Source organism: Numenius arquata, chromosome 4 (assembly GCF_964106895.1).
Source record: "Numenius arquata chromosome 4, bNumArq3.hap1.1, whole genome shotgun sequence".
Taxonomy (NCBI): Eukaryota; Metazoa; Chordata; class Aves; order Charadriiformes; family Scolopacidae; genus Numenius; species Numenius arquata.
The window spans coordinates 70,201,070-70,227,697 of NC_133579.1; the positions used below are offsets into that span (position 1 = coordinate 70,201,070).

The window sequence follows — 26,628 nt, forward strand, 5'->3', positions numbered from 1 at the left end:
CCTAGTGTCTTTGGATTATAGTACCAGGGTAGTTTAATACTACAATAAATTTAGATTTCAGGGTTTCTGGAATTTTATAAAAATATCTTTGCCACCTAATGTTAAGGCAGCATTTTCTAGTGTAGCTTTGTATAGAATGCCTTTACAGTCTGCCAGGAGTTATTTTTCCCCTCACCGGTAAAGCCAATAGAGTAGAATTGAGCCTCAAGCATTAAGTAGAAACCTGTGTATTCCTGGACTGCCCCACTGTAGTACTTTGATCTGTATCAGACGCAGGCATACAGCAAAATTTCATCTGAACCAGTGAAGCATCCTGCCTGCCTGATATCAAATAAATGCTTTGTCATGACCGGATAATGCACAGATGAGCTGTGAATGATTGTGGAACCACAGTTTTTTGTGGTTCATAATTACTGAAGCAGAATACATTTCTATAGCTTATTCCTAAAACATTTTAACAAAATATTTTCAAAAATCTTCACCGTTGTTCAGCACATCTTAAAATACGGTTTCAGAACTTTTTTTGATGATTTCTCAGGCACATTTTAACTGAATACTTTCATGATTGGACAGCTTTTGGAACGCCGCTTATTCTACCTCAAAAGATATTGATCACATTATTCTCCTTTCTCATAATACAAAAATGTTCTTGCATCCATCTAAACCTAGATATGCTAATGGCTATTCAATGATACAATTTAATAGATTGGATTTTGACAATTTTTAAGCCAGTTCGGTAACCTTCCTTTAATCCACCCGTGTGAAATCATCCACAAACGTCTCCCATGTTACAAGCAGTTTGAAGCGGAGAAAATTACCTACTACTAACTCCATACACACACTCTCCAGACTCAGTCCTCTATTACACATTAAAGTGTGTCAATGAAGACTTCCTAGTCTGTAAATATTTTAGCCATTTTTTTCTATGATGGAAAAAAAATACAGTAATAAAAAAATGGTTTCTGGGCATGCTGAAAAAGAGAAGTGGAACATACTATTTGGGAGGTATAAACAGCAATTGCCTCTTTTATTAGTCACTCTGCATGACTTGTAATTATTCATTTCTGTATGAATAACTGTGTGATACACCTTTGTGACTTTTTGTGGTGGATGTAGAAATTATTCCAATATTTCTGACTTTTATATCAGTGTTTTCTGCATAGTAAGAAAAAAAAGTAATGCCAGATACGTGTATTTGTTTACTTTTATTTCCAAACTGTATTTCGATATTACTTCACATCTTGTTTCTTCAGTATCATAATTATCTTTCATTCACACAGACCTACTTCTACATGGAATTATAAATCCTTTAGTTCATTAGGAGGATTGGGTCCTGGCTGCTGAAATTATTCTACTTGGCTGACAGACCTTTCAGTCTGTTCTTTCAAGGTCTTTTCAGTTGAAAACTGAAATCTAATCAAGTCCACAGAAAATTTATACATTATACATATTGCTCCATCATTTGTATATTGATGTGCTAGGAATATTTCCAGTGTTCAGTCTCTTCAGAAAAGAAACAATGCTTTACGGAACACAGCTGGTTTCAACTTTTGGAAATTTAGAGCTGGGGAACGGTAAATTGAAACTACGTTTGAATACTTGTCACATTTTTCTACCTAATTTCTAAGAGGATCCCAAGCTGGGAGGGGAAGCAGATTAATTGTATGCCTAAACGTGATCCATCTCCACTTTTTTCTTCATGTTTTTGTGATTTCATCATACATGACAGTCATGCTCCTGACAAGAAGTTTTAAAATTCCCTTCAATTTAAAGCTGAAAACGAGTGGGAATTTATTGCTTAGCTGCTGAGTCAAATTCACTTATGACAAAACGTGTTTTACCTCTCAAAATGAAGCCCAGCAAAGTGCCTTCATCTAAATGCAGCATCAGTAAGCATCATATCTAAAACAGGATTACAAAATAAGAGGATTTTTTTTTAAAGCACACTCGACTGTTTTCCTTATACGGGCTGCCCTAGTGACTACCCCTACTAACTCCTTCTGCAGTTTCCTACATTTCATAGGAATTTCTTTCATTCCATACATTGATCAATGGAGTTACTGTTTGAATTACAGCAGTCTGGATTCACAGTTTGTGAAAGATGTTTTTCTAGGTGCAGATCTTTAAAAAAAATCACCCACTGCCATGTTTTAACAATTTTTCTGTGCTGCTCCACTTTGTTTGCCCCCAGCATGCTAAGGATTATGAGAGGCCATGAGGACTAAAACTATTTATTTTAGAATCACATTTAATAACTCACATATTTAAGCGTGGATTTCGCAAAACATATTTAGAACCGAGAGCACTCAGAATTCTATGCTAATTTAATATACTCTCCAGACATGCATTTCTCATCAAATTGTTTTCTAATGCCGGTGAAATGAGTACATAATGTAGGAATATCTGATTAAAGCATAGTTGAAAAGTAGCCCCTTAAAATAGCTACTTCATTTATTTATCTAAAATGTAATTTTATTTTTCAGTCATTTCTCTTCAATGCTCCCACCAGAACCAATGAAGATAATAAAACTAGATAGAGCTCTTGCTTCTTCCTTGGCCACACAGTACAAACCCTTCTAGCTGGAGACTCCAGAGACTGGAATCCAGTGTTATATCAGGGCAGGGCTGAGTAAGAGTGTAGACAGAAGAGAATGACGTTGCCAGTGCTGCTTGCAGGATCATCTTCCCAAGAAGCATTATGCTTTGCTTCCAATTGCTGGGCTAAAGGCAACGCCATGTATATCAACCAGTTCAAAGTGTTGAAAGAATTATCTCCAAGGAGGTACATCACATCTAGGAAATCCGAGGCTAACCAGACAAAGCCAAAGCTGATCTGATCATGGTCATGACCCATTTGAGTGGGAAGTTGGTAGGGACTATCTTCAGAGTTCCTTTCCTTCCAACCTGCGTTTCAATGATTTTGTTTTACGGGTGGACAATCATTTTTTTGTAGCTGTCATTACTCACTTATATGTTACTGTGAATATTATTGGCATTTTAAAGGAGACTAGGAGGCAACAAGTCTGCTCTGAGAACTTCAAAGCCGCATTGTGCAAACTTTTATGCATACACTTGAAGTCAAGAACATGTTCCACTGATTTCCTAAGGAAGTAACATGCCTTTAGAAAAATCTTGGGAAGAGTGGAAGAGTGGGACACAGCATTTCTTTTAAAGAAGATACTTTAAAAAAAAAAGGTCTATAGGGGAACAGGGTGAGTAGGAATTACAATTAAAAAGAAACACGGAAGATGTCTCAGGCTCCTGGGCTGCTACGAAAATCCCTGCCAATAATTTTATGGTAAATATCAATACTACAAATACCTAAACATTCATACAGCTTTGCTTGCCAGGCATTTTCCATCCTCCTAATTTTTATGGGCACAATCCTGGGAAGTTTGGAAGAACTGCTTCCCAAGTTCTGCTTCTGTAGTTTGAGGAGATAATGGACCTTTTCAAGCCTCTTTTCAAGGTTTCAAGCCTCTTTTCAAGGTATCAGTAGGCTGCAGGATGGTGGTTTCTTAGACCCTGGTTCAGAATGGCACTTAGAGTTGCGCCTTTTGGGACACGTCACCCCACTGATGTGAGTGTTCATGTTTCTAAAAGCAGAGACATGCTGAAATACTCTCCTGAGCTGAGGCTGTGCTATCTTTTTACTCATAATCATCTCATTATTAGCAAAGTAATGTGAAATTTCCAGCAAGATCCCTGACTATCAAAAAGGTGTGGTTAAAAGGCTGAGCATCTTGGTCCTTTTAAGAAAATAATGACGTTTTCCTCTGTTATATGGTGATATCCTCATTACTCCTGCCGACAGAAATTTTTATTTTCTGGCTAAATTTATGTTAAATTCACACCTCATTGAAACTTCACATAGCTTTAGCAAAAGAATCCTATACAACATCTTTACAGTAAAAAGCTCACACAAGTCCTACTGATCGGCAGCATTAAATCCCCCCAAAAGTAAAGCTAATGACTAAAGGATGATTTGTTTAAAAGGGAAAGACAAAGCACATTTGTGTGAAGAGTTACTAAAACAGATGTTTCTTAGACACAGCCAGGTTTGTCCAGCTCTGTGATACAGGGTAATAGCAGAGCCATCTGTTACTGCCTTTCTTACAGAACTGATTTATCAAGTCCTTGTATATTCTTTGACCTGACTGCAACCAGTAGGAAACCAGACTTTTACATCATCGCTGATCGTATACGCTATGGAATGGATCATATAATGAAAAATATTTTCCATGCAGCAGGGAGGTTTTGTTGATAATTAACATGCTCGATATGGCTGTAAATACTAACAGCAGTCTAGATGATACAGTCCAGAACGCTTTGCAGAAGCAAATCATGACAGACACTAATAGCATTTATGTTAGTCTTCCTTTCACAAATAGCATTATTCAAGAAGGACTGTGGAGTAAAATTTTTCCTTTATCTTGTTATCTGCAACATTTCTAACAATCAGCTTTCCTATGTTAACTTTAGTAAAGGATACCAGCTTTTTCATAGATTCATAGATTCATAGATTGGTCCAGGCCGGAAGGGACCTCCAAAGGTCATCTAGTCCGACCTCCCCGCAGTCAGCAGGGACACCTCCAACTAGACCAGGTTGCCCAGGGCCTCGTCGAGCTTCACCTTGAATATCTCAAGGGAAGGGGCCTCAACCACCTCCCTGGGCAACCTGTTCCAGTGTTCCACCACCCTCACGGTGGTGCTGATACACATTATTGTGCTGATACACAATAAATACCAGAAATAATCTTGGAGAAATACCATCTCGAAAGCTTCAGAATATATATTCCTCTGTCACCTGTACCAGCGAACATAAAAATGAGCACATGACAAAGCAAATTCTTTGTAAAGTTTCCCAAGAGCTCAAAAAGTTTAAGTCCTTGTAACAGTATTCAAGGCAGCAAGGGGAGAATGTGAAGGACAAATCAAGTAGAAGTAACAGAAAGAAATTTTATAATACATGTCCTTAAACTACCAACTCCTAGAAGTCCTGTAGAATCTTGCTGAAAACATTGCAAAGTATTATCCCAAGCAAGTCTTGGTATTGTAATACTCGGTCTACTTTTGCATTTTAAGCATATGTTGTTTTTAAAAAGCAAGCAGTGAGCCTAGCAAATGTATTGCTAAACTTCTTAGCAATAGTTTACCTTCTTGAGATACACCAGACTGTATGTCAGCACCCATCCCTGAGGTATTTACAAAGTCTGTAATTTAAGGCATTTTTTTCTTCTTTCTTCCTCAAGGGCCAAACTTTTATCAGGGCTTCTGAAAACAAAATTTTGCATCAAATTCACAGTCTCTCCAAACAAGTAGTTGAAAATGCATTTCTGTGATTTAGGGCTTTCAAAACCTTCCAAGTCCTTTCAATACCAACAGTTCTTATAAGGTCCCTAGCCATTTAAAAAAAATAATAATGTATTCAAAAATTTCTATGTGTTCAGTACACTTGGAAATCCATATTCATCTGTGGAATTCATAGCAATTTTTATAAAGCATTCAGAGTTATGCAGGACAACTCCTGATATCTGTGCAGTGAAGCCATCTTTCAGTGTCTTGACCCAAATGTGTTGACTTCACCCCATTGTCTACTGAACATTTCCAACTCATTTCATCCCTGGAAGTATTTAAAAGACGGGTTGACATAGTGCTTAGAGAAATGGTTTAGTGATGGTTTTTTATCAGAGTTAGGTTGATGGTTGGACTAGATGATCTTAAAGGTCCCTTCCAACCTAGACAATTCTATGATTCTGTGAAACTCAAGCACAGAATGACAGAACCACTCATCGGTCATATACTGCAACAGTTTGGCCATATCCTAGTCACTGATGTTGAAAAGAATGTTGAGAAGATTCAATACATTCCATTTGCCCTTACTCTTTTCTCTGTGCTGTTTCCATTTTCAAGACTGTTCTGGGTCTTTGTGATGCTACTGTGGCCTTACCACACCATGTGGTTTAGGATCCAAGCTAGCAGAAAACAGCAAAGATTTCAGTCCCTCTGGCCCCAGTTTTTCATTGTTTTGTATTCATTTTAGCATTCAGCTAGCCTGAATTTTCTTATCTAGTAGTAAATATCTAGTTGTAAATACCTAGTAGTAAATACTCCTGTTATTCAGGTACATATGTTTTTTTTTTTCTTAATTGATGTGAGAAGGAACTTTCTAATGAAGTGAATTTTCAAAAAAAACCCACTTATTAAAGATTTTTAGAAAACATGTTAATGTCAATGAACTTCTGCCAAAACACAGGCATGCTTTTGACAGATCCAACATGCTATGTAAAATGGGATGCTAAACATAAAACTATAACTGATTCTTTCAATTCACCCGGACATCTAGAGTTCATGGCTTCATGACAGTCCTATAATACAGAGTTCCCCAGACATAGGGACTTCATGGCTTCCAAAGTTCTGCTTTCAACTCCACAACAAGAAGCAAAGAAGCCCTAAGCTGGGAGCTGGAAAGACCCATCACTTAGACCAGTAGCACCTGTACTAACCTTGCCTTCAAAGCAGGGAGCATGAAAATCTCAAGAGATCTTGCTATCTTCCACACCTTTGAGCCAGCATTCCTAGAAGACCTGAGTTAAGTGCTATGGGCATCTCACATCACGGGACCTCTATGGCTGGTAGCCCCTCTGGGGGTTTGACTCTCAGGAACCACAGCTGAACTGGGAGATGTTAGAATAGATTTCCAAGGCTCAGTAAAATTTCAGAATTTAGTGAGGAAAGTGAGGGAATGTTGAGAAAATTTCCAAGTTTCACATTGCATTTAAAAAATCCAAAATATCGCCATTATTATTTTCAAGAGTGTGTTAGAATTGCCTAAGGGATGCAAATGCTGACTTCTTTCTAGATTAATGGCTGAATCTATAGAAAGCTGATGCTGCAGTCTTTCCAGAATGAAACTTGTAAGTAAGGCAAACTTAAGCCTTTTCAAGGAAGGCAAAGGTACAAACTAAAAAAAATTTATGTTTAATCGTAGCAGGTTTGCCTTGGCCTTGGCGTAACTTCAAATGCAAAGATATATACAGCAGTAATTAGACCCAATTTGGTCTGCAATATAAAGAAGAGAGGTAAATGAAAACACTAGCACAGCCTCAGCCAGTGGCAACTTTTTTGTGTACACCACGAGTCATGCCCTGTGACCAACACAGAAGACACCCACTTCCTATCTCACAAGACGTCTGTTTGCTCCAGTCTTCAGTGATGGCAGGTACCCAAAAAATCTGAAATGAGCAATTATGGAATAGACTGCCCGCCCATAGGGAAACCTAAATCCTTCAAATCTTGCAAAATCCTCGCATGTTTTCTCTGCTCAGCTTGTGTCTGGAGGAACAAGAGCTGTATTTGTTCCAGAATTTTAAAAAGAAGTCCTTCGTAGCTCTTGACTTTAACATTCAGTTCACCTGAAAGAATGTTGATGTAGGAGAGTGGAAGAAGTAAGCCACTATTACAAAAAAGTTCATTTCCTTTAGTAGTAAGTGGAAATCATCTGCTACAACCAAAATTTATTCAAAGCTCCCGAAGCACTTTTCCTTCATTAATATCTGTAGATCAACTGCTGCTCTCTCTGCATCACACTTGTCTGTCTTCACTCTGGGTGCACAGAGCACCCCCCCTCACAAATGTGCTGGTTTATAGCCAGGGGTCAGAGGTGCTACAGGAATGCCTAAGAAAATAAAGTTCCTGTCTCTAAACAATGCATTGCAATTAGCTTTTCTTGAGAAGAGTTACATTCAAGTAACGAAAAACTACATTCAGCCGGTTGGAATTCAAAATAATCGCGGGGGGGCGGGGGGAGCCAGTACCAATACTGAGTTGAGAAAGCGGAGGGTGGTTTCTTTTGAAATGATCCGGACTTGAAAGTAAAGCGTCCCTGTTCTACATACGCGCAACTATATGATTGAACAGCTGGCTGTAGCATAAAATGCTTCAAATTAGAGAAAGAGCAGGCTGGAAGCGGTTATAAATAACAATTTCCCTCTGAACAATCTGGACGCTCCTGTATGCAACTCCTAGGCTGCAGTTTAATAAATGACAGTTACCACGGACTTTGTCAGCCCCTTGGCATGGAATAAAGACACCGTGAACACAGATAAAACTCTTCACTGAAATACTTCACGACTTGCAGTTATGAGGCTGCTGGGTTTTGTCAGACACAATAAAGAAAACATCAGCCTCCTTTTTTTGTTGTCTGTCAAGGAAAGAGATTCTCAAGAAGCACATGCCGCGCCACCTCTCACACTTCTTCTGTTGGCCATATTAATGTAACAGACGTGAGGCAGCAAAGCTAAATCCAAATTATTGCTAGTAGGAAGACAACATGGTTTTCTCTGGAGAAAACATCATGCATCTAAGTGTAAGCTATGCCGCCCCAAAATCATTATGTGCCCCACATGACTCTCATGAGGTTTTTTTATTGGTAGTCATTATATTAGATATCACATCAATTATTGATTTTCATGTCAATACTTAAAGTGTCATTGAAAATCCAGAGAATATCTGTTTCTCAGTTTTGGGAAATGGGCATATTTTTCCTCAGTGTGCAAGTGTAAGTAGACCAGTAAAAATAGAATCACAGATTCATAGAATGTTTGGGGTTGGAAGGAACCTTAAAGATCATCTGGTTCCAACCCCCCTGCCATGGGCAGGGACACCTCCACTAGAGCAGGTTGCTCAAAGCCCCATCCAGCCTGGCCTTGAACACCTCCAGGGATGGGGCAGCCACAGCTTCTCTGGGCAACCTGTTCCAGTGCTTCACCACCCTCACCGTAAAGAATTTCCTCCTAATATCTAATCTAAATCTCCCCTCTTCCAATTTAAAACCATTACCCCTTGTCCTGTCACTACATTTCCTGACAAAGAGTCCCTCTCCGGCTCTCCTGTAGGCTCCCTTCAGATATTGGAAGGCTGCTATGAGGTCTCCCCGGAGCCTTCTCAAAGGAGCAAGGAATAGGATGGAGCAAGGAATCCCAGGACCCAGAAAGAATTCATCATCATCATCAGTGACAGAGCAACTTCCGGTGTATCTGCAATACAAGCTGAAATAAAGAGGGAGATTTGCATGGTGACATCTCTAAGCTTTTCAGTCTCCAAATCATACAATGCCCACACTGCCGTGGGGCTCTGCTCTGGACCACAAAGCCTTGCAGACCTTCCTCTATACCCTAGGTGGGACAAAGCTCAAATGGCATGATTGCACCGGGGATATCGCAGCAGGACCATCCATCGGGGCTTGGATTCCTACCATTCTGCCATTTTCTATCTGAGAAGAACTGCTGCTGGCACAACCATGGCAATGGTTGCGCCATTCCTTCTGTGCCACAAAGTCACCTAATATGCACAGATGAATAATAAGGCTACATCCTTGAAGTGAAAGCCTGGATCAAAAAGTATCACGCGATGTAACTATGATTCTCTGAGAGGAAAGGTCAACCACATCATCAGTGGTGTAACCACTTCAGCAGCAGTAAAAGCCAGGAGGAGCTACTCGCTGTTCTGCAGCCAGGCTGATAACCAAGACAGTGGTCTCTACTGTACGGTAAAATCTGAAGACACCTCAGTTACAAAGAGGTTCATTTCCAGAGCAGGGACAAAGATGTTACTGCTCTGTGGCAGTTGTAGGTCTTACGCATTTAACACCCCCTGCAAAAACAGTGCTAAGAAGCCACAGCAGGGTCTCCTCTCACTCCTTTTGGCCTTTAAATTGAGGATCTTGCCTTTGGTCCCTGCCTGTGCTGTGCTGCAGCTCCAGTGCCGCAATGTCCATATTTAGCCATGTATTCTGCTGATCTAGACCCAGACCTTTACCCACAGACTTGAATTCCTGGCTTGACATTGGACCTGCCTCATCACTGTGGACTTGTGCAGTGATTTGGACTATTGGCTGAACTTGGTTGCATCAACAGATGTGGTCTGCTCATTTTGCTTTGCTATTCTGGAGCTCTGGCCTTGCTGGCAAGGTCACTTGCTGTTGTGGTTGGCTTCCTGAAAGGAGGGTGTAGAGAGGCACGTGTCGGTCTCTTCTCCCAAGTCACAGGCGATAGGACAAGAGGAAATGGCCTCAAGTTGCACCAGGGGAGGTTCAGATTGGATATTAGGAAAAATTTCTACACGGAAAGCGCTATTAAGCATTGGAATGGGCTGCCCAGGGACGTGGTTGAGGCACCATCCCTGGAGGTGTTTAAAAGACGGGTTGACATAGTGCTTAGTGACATGGTTTAGTGATGGGTTTTTATCAGCGTTAGGTTGATGGTTGGACTAGATGATCTTAAAGGTCCCTTCCAACCTAGACAATTCTATGATTCTATTCCAGCTCCATGACCTCCACAGAGCACCCTGCCTTTGATGCTCATTGGCAGTCTATACCTGCTATCAAGAAAATAAGAATTACAGTAACATCTTCCTGAGCATATATTTAGAACACATTCATCAAATGGCTTCTAAGTGAAGAAAAACTATGAATGAAAAAAAAAAAACTGATTCATGTCAAAATTTTCTTAGATCTAGAAAAACAGGAAATGTGTTGTCAGATTAATATAATGCCACAAAGAAGTTTGTAAGGCAAGTCGTTCTTGGTCTCCAAAGACAGAATTCTGCCAAGTAATTCTTTGTAAGGTCATATAGTTGTAAATATTTACATAATGAGGGACATACATAAGAATTTACTAGTGATTTATATCCCAACTAAGACAGGCACAAGTCTTTTTCCAGCAGTGATTGATTTCTAGTTTGAGCGGTGCACATGTATTTGCTTCCGAGTTAAAATTATGAGAAAATAGTACAGACAATGAGTGTACACCTGCGACAGATTTGGTTGCATTTTGTGAGTTTGTGGTAACTAAGGGAAGAAATATGTGTTTGTTTTCTTAATCTTCCCACGTACTCTTCTTTGTTTATTCAAGCCCTGATCTTTCAATGACTTATGTCATTGAATTATGCGATTAACTTCTAGCAGCATTTAATAAGCCCCAATTTCAGCAAGGACTTCTTGCCTGCTTTCAGGTTAAAATGCACATAAATATTGCAGGATGGGAACCTTTCATGATGTTCAGTGATTATCTTAAAAGTGCTATTTTCTATGACATATGCATATGTATTTAGCAGGAATAACACAGAATCAGAACAAAAAATCTTAACTTAGCTCAGAAAGTCACTAAAAATGGTATTTTAGGAGTCTGCCCCATGTAGGACAGAGTCCTCTAGGTCTGAACTAGTTTTTGTATGTTTGAGGTAAACATATCTGGCAGAATAAGAGCACTTTAAAATAGTTAACTCCAGGTAACAAATTATTTCTTGCAGTTAGACAGAGGGGAAATTCTCCTCCATACTCTTCTGTATTGCCAAAATGAAAATACGTGTAAACAGAACATCAAGAAAAGGCAATTGGTCTTATGTGCTTTATTGATCATGCTATTGATCATTAATAATTTTGGCTCACAGTTTTTCATTTTCTGCCTTTAGGCATTTTTCCATGCTCAGGACCTGGTTGGGTTTTATTTCAGAAATACTCCTTGAAATCAGAGACTTCACTTTTTATATAGAGAGTTTAACTTGGGCAGTAGTAGAAGGACAATAATCCAGGAGCTAATGTCATCATAGTCACTGTAGTAACAGGCTTGCTTGTATTAATGCAGAAGTACATTCAGCCTCTGTCCCAAACAGCTGAAGTTATTTCATGGAATTTTCATTGGATGGTTAGGAATTCAGATACAGCAGGTGCGTAACGCAAAGCCTATTGAGGTCACTGGGAAGACTTTCATGGACTTCTGTGGGTGCTAGTGCGTATGTCAGCTGGTTATGGGATACGCTGTGGTTCCTCATGGCTTCGTGTTTCCTGTGCTGGATTTCACTTTTAAATTAAGTTGTGATTTGAGGCTACTCTTATGAAAAGAGACTGTTCCAATTCCCCATTCTTAGGGAGCTGGCCTCTCCACTTCTCTACCAGAATGAAAAGAGAAGGATGTTTTTACGTGCATCAGGATTACTCAGCAACGTGCTGCCGAGCAGAAAATATGGTCCATCATGAGACAATACATAAGATTAACAGACAAGTGAGGAAGTTACTAAGTCCTTCTAGGGCAGATCGATGGATTAGACATGAGATACTAGAATAAGCACATGCCCAAAGGCCTGCTTTCCCGTGAGTTGTTTAATGCTACTGTAGTCACTGCGATAGGGTCTTTCTGAGGCAGAGTGCACGCAGCTGCAGAGAAGATTGGACCACAGAGTTTGTGGTCAGTATGGTACCATACCGACCACGAGTCCCTGAAAGGACAGAGAACAAGAAAGCACTTAACATTTCAAAAACCCTTCACCTCCGCCCCCTGAGAAGGGAGGAGAAGAGCATTGTTTACTCAGCCTCATGAGCAGCGGGACCATGAGGCGAGATGAAAAGTCAGAGGGTTACAGGAATATATTCCTGTGTTCTGCTCCATTTATTCTTTTGTTTTGCCAAAAGGATTTTACAGAACTTCAAAACAAAACCAAATGAGGAAGGGAAGTGGAAAGGAAGGAGGAGCAAAGAAAGGGATAAGGGGTAAGGGAGAACAGAGGAAGGGAAAGAGGGAAGGGAAAAGGGAAGAGGGAAAAGAGAAACGGGAAAAGGGAGCAGGGTACATTTTTTGACCCCTCTTTAGACAAATATGTAAAGTGGAAAGGGAGTATTTGACTCCATGCAAATATTGGGTTTAATGTAACTGATGGCTGACTTAGTGTTAGCAGCCTATCAGCTCTCTAACTTGTTCTAACGAAGTTCAGAAACAGCTGTGGATTGAGAGAGCCAAGCGTGATCCAGGTTTTATATCATTACCTGTACTCACTCTCCTGGTCTTTAACTGCCCTTTTCTCTGATCATGGGCAAGTCACTGAGAACCAAACGCGCAAAGGAATGAAGTACGTAAAGTCCAACTTTAAGTTCCCTATTTAAAATCACAGAAAAAAATAGTTTAGAGAGGCTCCCTTAAAGGTCCTCTAGTCCATTCTGCTGCTCAATACAGGGATAACCTGAAGAACCAGATTGTGGAGAGCCTTTTCTAGTCAAGCTTAGGATACCTGCAAGGATGGAGATCTCACAACCTCTCTCAGCAACCTCTTTCAGAACTTTAACCACTGTCATGGTGAATAAATCTTTTCTACCTGTCCAATCAAAATTTCCTTTGTTGCAACTTTTGATTCCTGTTTGTCCTTTTGCTCTGTTCTATCCTCTGAGAAGAGTCTGACTCTGTCGTCTCTGTAACCACCCACGTAGTGGTGATGGGGTCCACGTCATCACCTTACCCAGGAGTGGAGTTTATTTTTTCCACTGAGAACTCATCCTTTAAATTTTAAGCATGTTTGGTCTTTATACTCCACCCCCCCATTCATCATGTCTCTGGACCAGGAAATTGCCACGTGGTGTTTGTTTGTCAGATTTGCATCTCATGGTAGATAGACATTTCGGTATAAGTGGATCAGGAAAAAAAAAAAACCCAACACAAAAAACCACCACAGCAAGAAAGATACATGTAGAATCGAGGCCTTGATTATAGAATAAGGCACCTTAGCAGTATTTTGAGTTCAGGAAAGAATTGTTCGTTAAAAACAAATGCAATTATACACTAACTAAAAATTCAAAGCTTTCAGAGAAGTGTTTTTACATGAATACCATTTCACTACAATAACTGATAGGCTGTTCCGATCAACAGCCGGATTTTTTTTCAGCTGAGAAAACTCGCATGTGTCATGTACCTTTCCTGTAATGGCATCTGAAAGAAAAAACAAAGGCAGAGAAAGAAAAATCAAACCACGTGTGTTAAACCACAATCACAGCTAGTCTGAAAGGGGTGAAATGTTTGCTTGTTTTTGACGGTGAATAGCGGGAAAGGGTTAGATTCATACATACACACGCGCTCACAAGGACGGCAAAGCGGCAGTACTACCGTGGAACACTCGTCGTAGATGAGTGGTTCCTCCTACCAAGTCAAGGGCCGTGTTGGTTTGGCAAGGTGTTGAAACAGATGGAACTGGAACAGCTTGTGAAAAGCCGAAGACTAAGAAAAGCTCACACTCTGGCCCTCTTTGAACAAAAAAGCATCGTATTCACAGAAGTGATGCAGTGTGTTAAGTTAGTATGTAGGTAACCAAAGTGGGATGGCAGAAATGAAGACCCACACTGTGGAGAGACACTGTTCCCTCACACCTCACTCTGTGCTGCAGCCAATGGACTGCTGCAAGGAGGATTATTGAGCCTCATCAACGGATACTCTGATGTTAGGAATTCCAAATATGAGAGAATTCCTAGAAAAGCCTTAGATTATGCATAATTTTCCCCTCATTTTCTTCACCACTACATGCTTTTCTTTGTGGACCACCACATACACGTTGCTGCCTAATAATTAAATAAGCTACTAGTACATTGGTTTTGGTTGTCTGTAACAGCCCTTTGCCTCTTGAAGATACACCATCTAATGAAACATAACAGTACTGAGCCAGAAGTTTTCTGTGGGAGAGAAAGAAACAGTGTGGGACAACAACTCTAAATTAAAGTATTTCAAGAAACAATGTACACTGCAATGTACACTTAAGTGTGATGGTGGTTAGTTATCAAATTAAGACATCGAACATCTTACGATGCAGTATATATGCATAATGGTGGGGAAAAAAGGACTTGATACATACTGTCATCTGTTCAGCTTCTTTGGCACCATCAAGAGAGTATAATACATCTAGAAAAGGTACATAGTTCCTTTACCACCCCAAACAGATCTGCTCTTTCTAGGTGCCTGTTTTTCCCATGGGCATGGCTCATGGCTCAACAAGTCTTAAAACTTTTGTAGGGATCACTTACAATTATGGGACCGCATTCCACCTGAGATGTTCAGCTAAATTTGCTGTCAGGCATTTATTTCTACTAAAAGGCATTTTCAGTTTGGTTTGTTAAGCTTTAGTGGGGTAATTCTGTCTTCTTCCAAGACAATTTTGAGCTTCTGTTGGTCTTCTTCCACTCTTGTTCCCCAGGACAAAACTGACATCTCTTACTTCGTAGCCCATAAAAATCATGTAGTGTTGTCTCACCTAAGTAGAACACTATTCTACTGTTCTGTTCGAAACAGCTTACTGAAGTAGAACACTATATAATGACAGACTGAGAAAATAGTACTTCCTAAACAGCAACGGAGTGCACATGACAGATATGCTCTGAAGTTTCAATGATACTTTATTGAAAAATGAAGTGGAAAATACTTGGAGCAAATTGTCCCACACCATCTTCTTTCCTTGGGGGAAGAGGCAAAGAGGGGTAAGAGGCTTCTTTTTCATGTATTTATTTGTTCTATACATACACGTTTGGATGTATAACTGAAGATCCTAACGTCAGACTGACAGTCTTTTGGTCTTCTGTAGTACTCTTGCTACAGAACTGCTGGACTTCCCTGAGCTAACAGTGCTATTTCTGTCTGCCCATCTTGCACGTGTCACATTTGCCAGTGCCACTTGCAAAAGAACGTAATCCAAATGGCTTACTCTAAGCTTCATCTCTCTCAGGCAAAGCACTTTTAGGAACTTCGATTCTGAGATCTACGCATAAAGCTATTGGGAGCTCTACCTTATGCACTAGGAGAGCGCTATCCATATGTACATTTCAGTCTGGACTCAGAAATGTCTGTGCTCTGTCAGTTTTGATGGCACTTGTTGGGATCTAAATCTGGGTATCTGTCTTAGCTGTCAGGGTATTTTGTCTTAGCTACCACTCACAATTTTGTCTCTCATAGAAGACTCAGTTCTCTGTCCCTTCAGAAATGTGACCGTTTGGTCGCTAAAAGAAAGAAAACAAAGCTCTGAAAATAAAGTCTACCTGATTACGCATGTAGTGACTAGTTGCAGCTTGTAGAAGCCTAAATTTGCAAGAGGATAACGCAGCTGAAGTTCAGGTTTTTACACTACCATGTAAGCTCCAGATCCCTACAACATGGATACGTATGGATATGGATAGGTATGTACACAGAAATACAGAAGTCCAGCTTGGTCCTTTGTTCTGAATGGCACAGAGGAGCCAGTCTTGGTAACTCTTATTTAGATAAATAACTTGGTAATTAACCAGATAGTTAACCCATTAAAACCAGAATGCCACTCAGCCATTTTAACCCTTCTGCAAGCATTAACACAATGTTCTTCTCTCTGGGTTAGGAGGTGTAACTGGCAATGGGCAGGCAGGTACGCGGGTAAATAACTGGTTGGATGACTGGGCTCAGAGAGACGTGGTTAATGGGTCATGCTCTACCTTAAGGTAACAAGCTGTCAGGGGTTTCTACTCTGAGATCTATCCTGTTTAACATCTTTACCAGTGACTTGAGGAGGCAATGCAGTGGAGTCTCATGAAATTTGCAGGTGACATCAAAGGGTGGAGGAGGCAGTTGAAGTGCTCAGGGTCAGGGCTGCCATCTAGAGTGAGCTAGAAAGGCTGAAGTAATGGGACAACAGGAACCTTAGAAAATTCAACAAGGAAAAAATGTAAAATCCTGCACCAGTCGTGCAAGAAGTATTTGCAAGAATACAGGCTAAGCAACAGCTCCAGGGAAAAGGAGATGGGGGTCCGATCCTGGTAGGGAGCACACTCAACATGAGGCAGCAACATGCCCAAGCAGCAAAGGCTGCCAACAGCACTGTTGGCTGTAATCAGAGGAGCACAGCTGGCAGCAGGAGGGAGAAGATTATTCCCTTTTACCTGACAGTCATTAGACCACGTGTAGAAGACTGCATCTGGTTTTGGTCCCCCAGTAAAAGAAAGACATTAATAAAATGGAGCAAATTCAGCACACTGTTGCTCTAAGGCAGACGCTCCAGTCCTTAAATTATTTCAATTTCTCTCTACTGGACTTGTCCAGTATGTCCACGTCTCTCCTAAACTGGGAAGCCCAGAGCTGGATGCTACTCCAGAGAGGAAGGATCATTTCCCTCATCCTGCTGCCCATGCTTTTCCAAGCACAGCCCAGGGTGCTCGTGGCCTTCTGTGTCACAGGTTACATTGCTGGCTCATGATCAGCTTGTTCACAAAACCCTCCAAGTCCTTTTCAGCAAGGCTACTTTCAATGAGTACATACAATGGCTACTTTCCAGCCAGTCCTACCCCAGTTCGGATTAGGTTAATCCTCACCAGGTGCAGGACTTGGCATTTTCCTTTGCTGAACGCCAGTAGATTTCTGTCAATACGTTTTTCCGGCCTCTCTCTCGGAATGGCAGCACAACCAACCTGTGTTTCAGCTACTCCTCCCAGTTTTGTGTCATCTGCAAACTTGCTGAGGGTGCGATCTATCACATCATCCATGTTGTTAAGGACTGTGTTAAAAAGTGTTGGTCTTAGTATGCACCACGGGATACACAAGTAGGAACTGGCATCCAGCTGGACTTCATACCACTGATTGATTACGCCCCTTCAAGCACATGTAGTTCAGACAGTTGTCAATCCACCTCACTTATCTAGTCGATACTTCATGGGTTTATCAATGTGGATGTTACAGGAGACAGCGTTGAAGGTTTTGTACAAGTCAACACCACAAAGATCAACTGTCTTTCTCTCACCCGCTGAGCTTGTCATTCCATTGCAAAAGGCTATGATGTTCTTGGGTGTGATTTTCCCCTCCACAAATGTGTGCTGACTACTCCTAATCACCTTGCTCTTACTGTGCCTGGAAGTGGCTTCCATGGTTATGTGCTCCCACACCTTCCCAGGGACTGAGGTGAGCTGATCAGCCTGTAGTTCCCAGGTCCTGCTCCTTGCCTTTCTTGATATTAGGAGTGACATTGGCTTCCTTCCTGTCTTCAGGAACCTCTCCTGATCAGCAGGATCTTTCAAAGATAATTAAGAGTCCTAGCTCAATGACATCAGCCAGCTTGATGAGCCCTCATGGATGCATCTTATCAGGTCCTGTGGACTTGCATACGTCCAACTGGTTTCAGTGTTCCCTCACTGAGTCTTCCTCAATGGAGGGTAAATCTTCACTGCTACAGACTTTATCAGTGGGCTCAGGGGTTCCGTTTCCTGAAGGGAAATCCTACCAGTAAAAAGCAAGGCAAAGAAGGCATTGAGTATCTTGGCTGTCTCCATGCCACTGTCACTAGGCTTCTTTGCCCCATGCAGCAGCAGGTCCACATTCTCTCTAGTTTTCTTTTTGCTGCCGGTATACTTGCAGAAGCCCTTCTTGTTGCTTTTCCCATCCCTTGCTGGATTTAATTCCACAGGGACTTTGGCTTTCCTGATGTCATTACTGTCCTCTCAGACAGTGTCCCTATATTTTTGCTATGCCACCTTGAGCCTGTTTCCACCTCTTATAGGCTTCCTTTTACTGTTTGAGTTAAGTCATATGAAATATCACCAGGAGAGATGAATCAGAGCTTGGATGCCACATTGATTTATGTTCTGAAACCGTTTTGAGTAAACCCCAGTTACGGGCTACTCAGAATATCCACCCAACATAGCTAGTGCTTATAGGAAACTCTGAAGCGTGTCTTGGAACAATATTCTTTTCTCTCAAGAGTCATCAACTTACTCTTTAGCAGGCAGCACAGAATTAAAATTATTCCTAGGTGGGTTCTGTTCTCCTTGAGTTAGGTAATGCGTATCGCTGTAAGAAGGGAAGTGGGTATAAAATGCAATGAGCAACGTCCATGCAATTAGTCACTCTTAGTCACCGACGACCAAAAAAGTGCAGAGAAAGTCAAAAGCTATATTCAGCTTTCCAAAGAAGCAGTCAGACATCCTGACTATATATGGAACTGATTTCACAGTTCAAAGAAAGATATGCCACAAATAGGACTGGAAGTTGATGCTACCTGAGCAGTTATAAGTGACTGTGGTAGGAACTGATCACAGCAAAAAGTGACTTCAGTGGCAGCAGTGGAGATAGACCTGGAGTCATAAGACCCCGGAGATTCTCAAGCATAGAATGAACTGGCCAAAGCCCGTTCCTGTTAATATTCTATCTATCTTCTGTGCTGAAGATGAAGCAAAAGACCATGAATGAAGGTGCTGTTCAAATTAAAATCTCGTCACTGAATCACTATTATGAGTTTCAGGCCTCCATCCGTTGGCTGTATGGAATGAAACACGCTTGAGTGCCTCCAGAAAACCCTGGCTTCTTTCAGAACCCTTCAGAAAAACTTGGTTCAGACCCTGGTTCTTCTCAGATTGGGCTGTAAGACAGATACTCATTTAAAGTATATCATCTCATATGATGATATCATATATCATATCATATATCATATATATCTATATGATATATATATCTCATATATATCATATCATATCATATGATGATATCATCTCATACTCATCTTTCACGGAAAGAGTGGTCGTTTCACAGAAAGAGTGGTCGGGCATTGGAATGGGCTGCCCAGGGAGGTGGTTGAGTCACCATCCCTGGATGTGTTTAAGAGATGTTTAGATGTGGTGTTGGGGGATATGATATAGGGGAGAACTTTGTAGTGTAGGGTAGATGGTTGGACTCGATGATCCCAAGGGTTTCTTCCAACCTGGACGATTCTATGATTCTATGATTCTAAAATACTGCAGTTCTTTGGCAGGGTACATTCAGCCCTGTCTATTGCTTTTTCCAAGGCTTTCTCACCAGAAGGTGTCCTGAATACATCTGTTGTTTCACACTCCTCATATGCAAATACACTAAAATTAGGGTTTGCCCATTTTACTCATTCTTTGGGAGAATTCTACTTGGTCTTTGCTCTCTGCAACGTCTGTGACTTCCCATGTTTGGGAACAGGAGTTACTAGAGATGGGAAGATGGATAGAATTCACCACAGTCCAAATTGCTGCCTAATTCTGTTGGTTTTTAAACCTGCTGTAATTATGTGGGTTGGCCAATCGGGAAAAGATTGTTTGGTGACCTAGAAAGAGTGGTGGTAAATAGACATCCTCTCTTCAATAGATAACGTTAGCGACATCTGAAATAAAGCAATCAGATTTCACTGAACCGCACAATTCAGTATCTTTCTGGCCGAGGCACGCTGTGTGAATTGGCAAGGCTACTGCAAGAATCTGATCAAATGTGAGATACCAGAATGAGAAAAAACAAACCGATCCACAGCCCGCGCACCAAAGGAGAGGGGAAGGAATCGCAGCCAAAAGGACGGGCAGCCTCCAAAGCAAGTGTTTGGTTTGGAAATTAACATGTTAGAATAAGAAAGAAGTACTTTTGAACCCTTTGAATATCCCAAACGTAAATAGCGCCATTTGCGCTATTTGCGCTTGGCGTAATTAGCGCCAAGATAAAGATCTTCCCTTCTGCTACTCATTTATTGAAACGGCAGCTTGCAGCTGAAATCTGGATTTCAAGCAGGTGTCTGTGTCCACCTGCTTGAACCAAACGAGCCAAGGCGATTCTTATGCCCGACAGCATAAATCACTGCGTTCCGCTAACTACTCCTACCCACTTAAAGCAGTATTTCTCATTCCCTTCAGTCATCCGTTCACTTCTGCAGCAAGAAGCGGCAGTTCAGTTCCAAACACTAGATCATCAGGATCAGGCATTGCCCTTAACAACTGAGAAATAAATCACAGCTGAAACAGTTTAATTAAATTGGTGCTTGCTACGAGGTACTACCAGAAGTACCTGGAGTACCTGGAACGAGCGGTTTTTACCCAGCAGCTGCTGCGTAGGACACAAATTGAATAACAGAGCTATAGCACAATGCTGTGGGGAGTCTGCGAGTAGGCATGGCACTGCCCAAACAGGAGACCACTAGGACTTCTTTCAAGAAATTCCTTGTGTTGCATTGTCTAGGGCTGAGCCAGAACAACATCGAAAGGAGGTATTTCAGTACGGCCTTTCTCAGCAGAGCAGGTCCTTCAAACACCATTTAGTGGCAAATGCAAGCGCAGTTGAGATTTTTAGTTCTACTCAGATCACAGAATCACGAAATTCTCAGAGTTGGAAGGGACCTGTAGAGATCATCCAGTCCAACTCCCCTGCTAAAGCAGCATTTCCTAGAGCACGTTACTCAGGACTGCATCAAGGAGGGTCTTGAAAATCTCCAGAGAAGGGGACTCCACCACCTCCCTGGGCAGCCTCTTCCAGGGCTCTGGCACCCTCACCGGAAAGAAGTTTCTCCTCATATTTAAATGGAACTTCCCATGTTCCAGCTTGTGCCTGTTGCCCCTCGTCCTGTCACTGGAAACCACTGAAAAGAGTCCGGCTCCATCATCCTTCAACCCACCCTTTAGGTACTTGTAAACATAGATAAGGTCTCCCCTCAGCCTTCTCTTCTCCAGCTAAAGAACCCCAGCTCTTTGAGCCTTTCCTCATCAGGGAGATGCTCCAATCCTTAATCATCTTAGTTGCCCTACGTTGGACTCTCTCCAGTAGTTCCCTGTCTCTCTTGAACTGGGGAGCCCAGAACTGGACACAGTATTCCAGTTGTGGCCTCACCAGTGCAGAGTAGAGGGGGAGAATGACCTCCCTCGACCTACTGGCCACACTCTTCCCTATGCAGCCCAGGATCCCATTGGCCCTCTTGGCAACAAGGGCACATTGCTGGCTCATGGAAACAAGTGCTTACTGCAGGCTTCCAGTGTGACCAGGACGCCTTCAGAGAGGAAATGAAGACAGCCATTATAATGCTATATCCGCCCCAGCTGGTTTCCCCTTCTGAGGCCTCAAAAAAGGCCAAAAAAAAAAAAAATCTTCTGTTGCCTAGTAGAGTAGCTTAGCAAACGTAGTTTATTGGCCAAGAGAATTAGCACGTAGAGGGTATTACACAGAAAACTAATCCATTTAGAAAAGTGACAAAATGGAACAAATTTTCTAAATCAGGTTTGTTCTACTGGTGTTAGCACTCCCCAGCTACTCATGCAGATAACCCTGACTGAACCCAACCGGTTTTCTATCGTAAATTAACTATGTTTTGCACAGAAAGGCATTTTATCAAGTATGAAATCAGGCTTAGCTCCACATTAAAAACATGCACAACAGCTGCTAACAGCCTGAAGACGCCTCTGAAAGATACACAGTGGCTTGCTCAATATAGACTTCAGTGCAGTTTGAGGATGTCCAAATATTCGGTCTGGTACAAGAGGATACAGTACCGTCTAAGCTATCTTTATGAAATGCTGTGCTCCATACAGACCAGCATTACTGTAATTGTGTCCTGTCTCGGGAAAGAGCCATCCCTGTCACCACATAAGTCAGTGTGATTGTGCACGTTTAATACTCAAAGCACGTACAGTAATTACTTGGTAGAAACAAGTTTTTAAATGCATATTCTGCAATGCTCCTTCTGAAAGGAGGGTGTAGAGAAGCGGGGATTGGTCTCTTCTCCCAAGTCACAGGCGATGGGACAAGAGGAAATGGCCCCAAGTTGCACCAGGGGAAGTTCAGATTGGATATTAGGAAAAAATTTTACACGGAAAGGGTTATTAAGCATCGGAATGGGCTGCCCAGGGAAGGGGTTGAGGCACCATCCCTGGAGGTGTTTAAAAGATGGGTTGACATAGTGCTTAGTGACATGGTTTAGTGATGGGTTTTTTTATCAGCATTAGGTTGGTGGTTGGACTGGATGATCTTAAAGGTTCCTTCCAACCTAGACAAGTCTATGATTCTATAGATATTTATTTACACTCATTATGTTGGTTCATTGTGAAGGGAAGCGCAGGCTAGCAGCTTGTATGATTCACACCAATTGATCAACAGCCAATGAAAGTCAATAATTCAGGATTTCTCCAATAAACTCAGCGGGTCATGAGTGCAAAGTTTATGTCAACAGCCTAATGACAGCCATTCTGTGTACAGAGAGCCAAGGAAAGAGACAAATATTTACTTTATGTGAACTATTGCTGAGCATGTTACTTCGGGCAAGAAAGCACTGTTCAGCTCGGCTAATAATAAAACCCAGATGTCAATGAGAAATTTGTAAAGCTTCTTTTAGAGCACATAAACATAATACAAAGTGCAGAACCACCTACATTTAAACATTTATTTTCTATGTTTTTTTTTTAAAGGCATGAATTGATATGAATGCCAAGAACTGAAATATGCTGATAACTGCCTAGATAAACTGCCTGGAAGAATAAACACGACTTTTGCAACGGAATACAGCAAGTCATAGGGAGGACTCTATCATTCAAAATTCAGCAGGGTTAGCATTCAGATTTTATAACTTTTGTTCTGTCCACAGTCTGGGTACCAGGATGTTCAGGACTGTGTTCTGAACACCTTCTATTCACTAACTTAATTTGTAGCTGAAGGTACAAAGCATCGTGGAAAAAACAGCCAGGCTAATCAATGTAAATCAAGATACATTATGAGGTGTAATTAAAGGCCAAGTACATGTACCACGAGGCAATACCAGACAGAATAAGACAGGCTAGACTTTTCTGTACAGACAGATACATGCTTAATTGTCATTTGGGCAAAGGAGAAGGGATGAAGTAATTTATTAAGACACCAATATAACACGTCTTTCATGCTCCACCACAAACCCCAGCAGAACAGGGTACTCTGTGTGCGCAACTGTCATGAACACGGGAGAAAAACTGCAAAAGCGCTCCATAGTTCAAATGGCACTGTATTTGGGGGAAGAGGAATAAAGCATATTACTCCTTGCCTTTTTGTACATGTGCAATGAGAGGTGCAATGAAAGGGACTAAAATCTTCCAACAGAGTTAGTAAAAATTCAGAGTTCTAACTCACAGGAACTGCTGAGATTTCAGAACTCCAGTTTCACTCTAAAGTAAGATCCAAGTATTTCTTAAAAGTTTTGGTGAAACAGTGACCAAATCCTATCAATTCGCAGAACATACAACAGAATTTTAAAATTCTGAATGAAATATTTCGATTCTTTTTTTTACATTCTGTCACAACACGTAGCTTGATCTACAAATTACATTACAGATATCAAACTTCATTTTAACAGGCTAAACAGAAGTCATTTTGATCAAGAAGGGGTTTCAGCTCGTACTGTGCGCTAATCAGTAACTCATGGTTTTAAACACTCCCTTTTATTGTCTGTCCCATTTTACAATGAAAGCAGTAGTCAGACATTCTAGGACTTGGAAATGAAAGCAACACTTCTACTGAAACAAAAGCCCCAACATCACGCAAATTCACTAAAAAGTTAAACTAAAACCCAGAAGTTCTCAAACAATTTCAAAGACAGCCATCTGAATGGTCCCCCTACACTTTCCCGCCATTCTTTCAGTTTGTCTCCTCCTTCTCTGTAGGAACTGTCCATAATTACACAATTTCCTCAAGAAGAACACGACCTGGTCAAAACACTTTTCCTGATAGGAAACAGATCAAGATTTTCTAACTAATCTTTCTAATATCTCTTACAAAGACGTGGTAGAGCTCAAGCCCTCTGCGGAGGGCTGCTAAGGCTTTTGGTTTTATCTGCACCCTCCACAGAATCACAGAATCATGGAATTACAGAATGATCTGGGGTTGGAAGGGACCTCTGGAGATCATCTAGTCCAACCCCCCTGCCAAAGCAGGTCCACCCAGAGCAGGTTGCACAGGAGCATGTCCAGGTGGGGTTTGAATGTCTCCAGAGACGGAGACTCCACCATCTCTCTGGGCAGCCTGTTCCAGGGCTCTGCCACCCTCAAAGTGAAGAAGTTCCTCCTCATGTCTAGGTGGAACTTCTTACGTTCAAGTTTGTGCCCGTTCCCTCTTGTCCTGTCACTGGGCACCACTGAAAAAAGACCGGCCCCATCCTCTTGACACCCACCCTTTAAGTATTTATAGGCATTGATCAGATCCCCCCTCAGTCTCCTCTTCTCTAGACTAAGAAGACCCAAGTCCCTCAGCCTCTCTTCATAAGAGAGATGCTCCAGGCCCCTAAGCATCTAAGCAAATTCACTATAGACCTCATCGAAGAGGTTCTCTGACTGTTGAAGGCAAAGATGACAAACTTTTCTCCTCAAAACTCTCTGAGGGTCACTGCTTTGTCTGCAGATTTGTAGCAAGTCAGTTACTGCTTCCCCATCCCTCAGTGAATAATCCATGAGCTGCTTTCTTGACACTATTTAACCAACTGAAGAACATCTCAAGGTATTTTTTTTTTTCTTTTTGCATACAGCCTGTACAATGGTACAGCAGAAGGCACCTGCACTGTTCCTCTAAAGCCACAATGACTCATTCCCAGTTCCTCTTATATAAAAAGGAATTTAGAGATATAAATATGTGCTATGGGGAGACAGAGGAGAGGTCAGCCCTCAGAAAAGCAGAGCAGCAACACTCAGTGGGCTGGAGAATCCTGGAAAGCAGTAATCTTAAAGGAGACTGTGACGAGATGGACACTGGACAAAGCATAAATTTAGCAGCAAAAGGCCTGAATACCAGAGGGTCAATTCATCTTGCTGTGACTCCAAACACTTTCATCTTAAATCCACAATTTATTTCTCTGCACTCTATTACTAGAAGAACCTGTGGGAAAGGAAAAAGAGGTTATTTCTGCAATAGTTAGACTGAAAGATTTGAAGCATACACCCCTTCGCTCTTCAGTAGTTACAGGGAGAATTCACACCATTCGTGGATTTGCAGCTCTGGGAATGTCTAGCTCTCAGCACCTGACTTCAGGAGATGAAAACATTTAAACCAAGCATCAGGAAAATACTGCTTATAACATAGTCTGCTGTTATGGCATAGAATGCATGAGATCCCTATTACTTCAGGCACTTAAAAATCAGATGGGAAAGAAATTTGGTAAAATTTGGGAACGGGAACTTTTGCATTAACAGACAAATGAGTAGGGAAGAATATTAGGCTAGGAAAATCATGCAGGAACATGTTCCCAGAACAGTCTCCAAGACTCCAGTGGTCTAAGGAGACTTGCATAACCCCACTGGATCTTCATTCACGGTAAGGTTAGGAGCCTTTGCAGCAGTAGTAAGATTCTGCACTGTCCTCTAGCAGCGGGGGTTGTCCTTCCTACTTCTCACTTCTGATCTGACTTTCACAGGGTAGGATACTTAAAGAATATCAAACAGCTGCCTACCAAAGCTTCAGGTTATAGAAACTGGCACAGATCCACCAAAAAAGAAATAGCGTGTCAAATAAATATTTGTTCTTTTTATCGCTGTGCTTGTAGTTTTAATGAGCTTCTGCTTATTAACTTTTATGCGCCAAAATTCGGTTCTCTTCGGTCTGGATCTCGCTCCCTGCACTGTCATTCATCAGGTCCAGAAAAATATTTTCACCTGATGCAACAGATTTATCTCCAATGTATATGCAATATATTCTATTTCTGTCACTGTTTGGACATACAACAACGTTTCCCTCATTCTAATAGCTGGTTCCAGTTTGCTTCCTTAATTAATGCGGTGTTACATATTTCTCATCTGCACTTACAGCATTTGTCAGTGATAACCAATCTGTGTTTTTTTCTCCTACTGAAATAACTACCTAGAGCTTTGTCTCTTAAGATGCCCCATCTATTCTATGGCAGCGTCAGTTAAAAAGGAAAAAAAACCAGTCTGAGTGGCATTAAAGTCTTCATGGGCAGTATCTACTTCTCTTCAATAATTTCTAGTGCTCCTATCACACAGTTCTCTAGGGGTCATTTTCATAACAAATTCAGGCTGGTTTTGATGAGAGAGTAAAAAAACCTCTTTTTGACATAAGTATCATTGCCCAT

At 41.4% G+C, this 26,628-nt stretch overlaps 1 protein-coding gene across 2 annotated transcripts in view; it reads right to left on the reverse strand.

The window, feature by feature from the left end:
• COL15A1 (collagen type XV alpha 1 chain) overlaps nucleotides 1-26,628 on the reverse strand; it is a 142,973-nt gene that overhangs the window by 115,037 nt on the left and 1,308 nt on the right. The gene's annotated exons all lie outside the window — the stretch shown is intronic.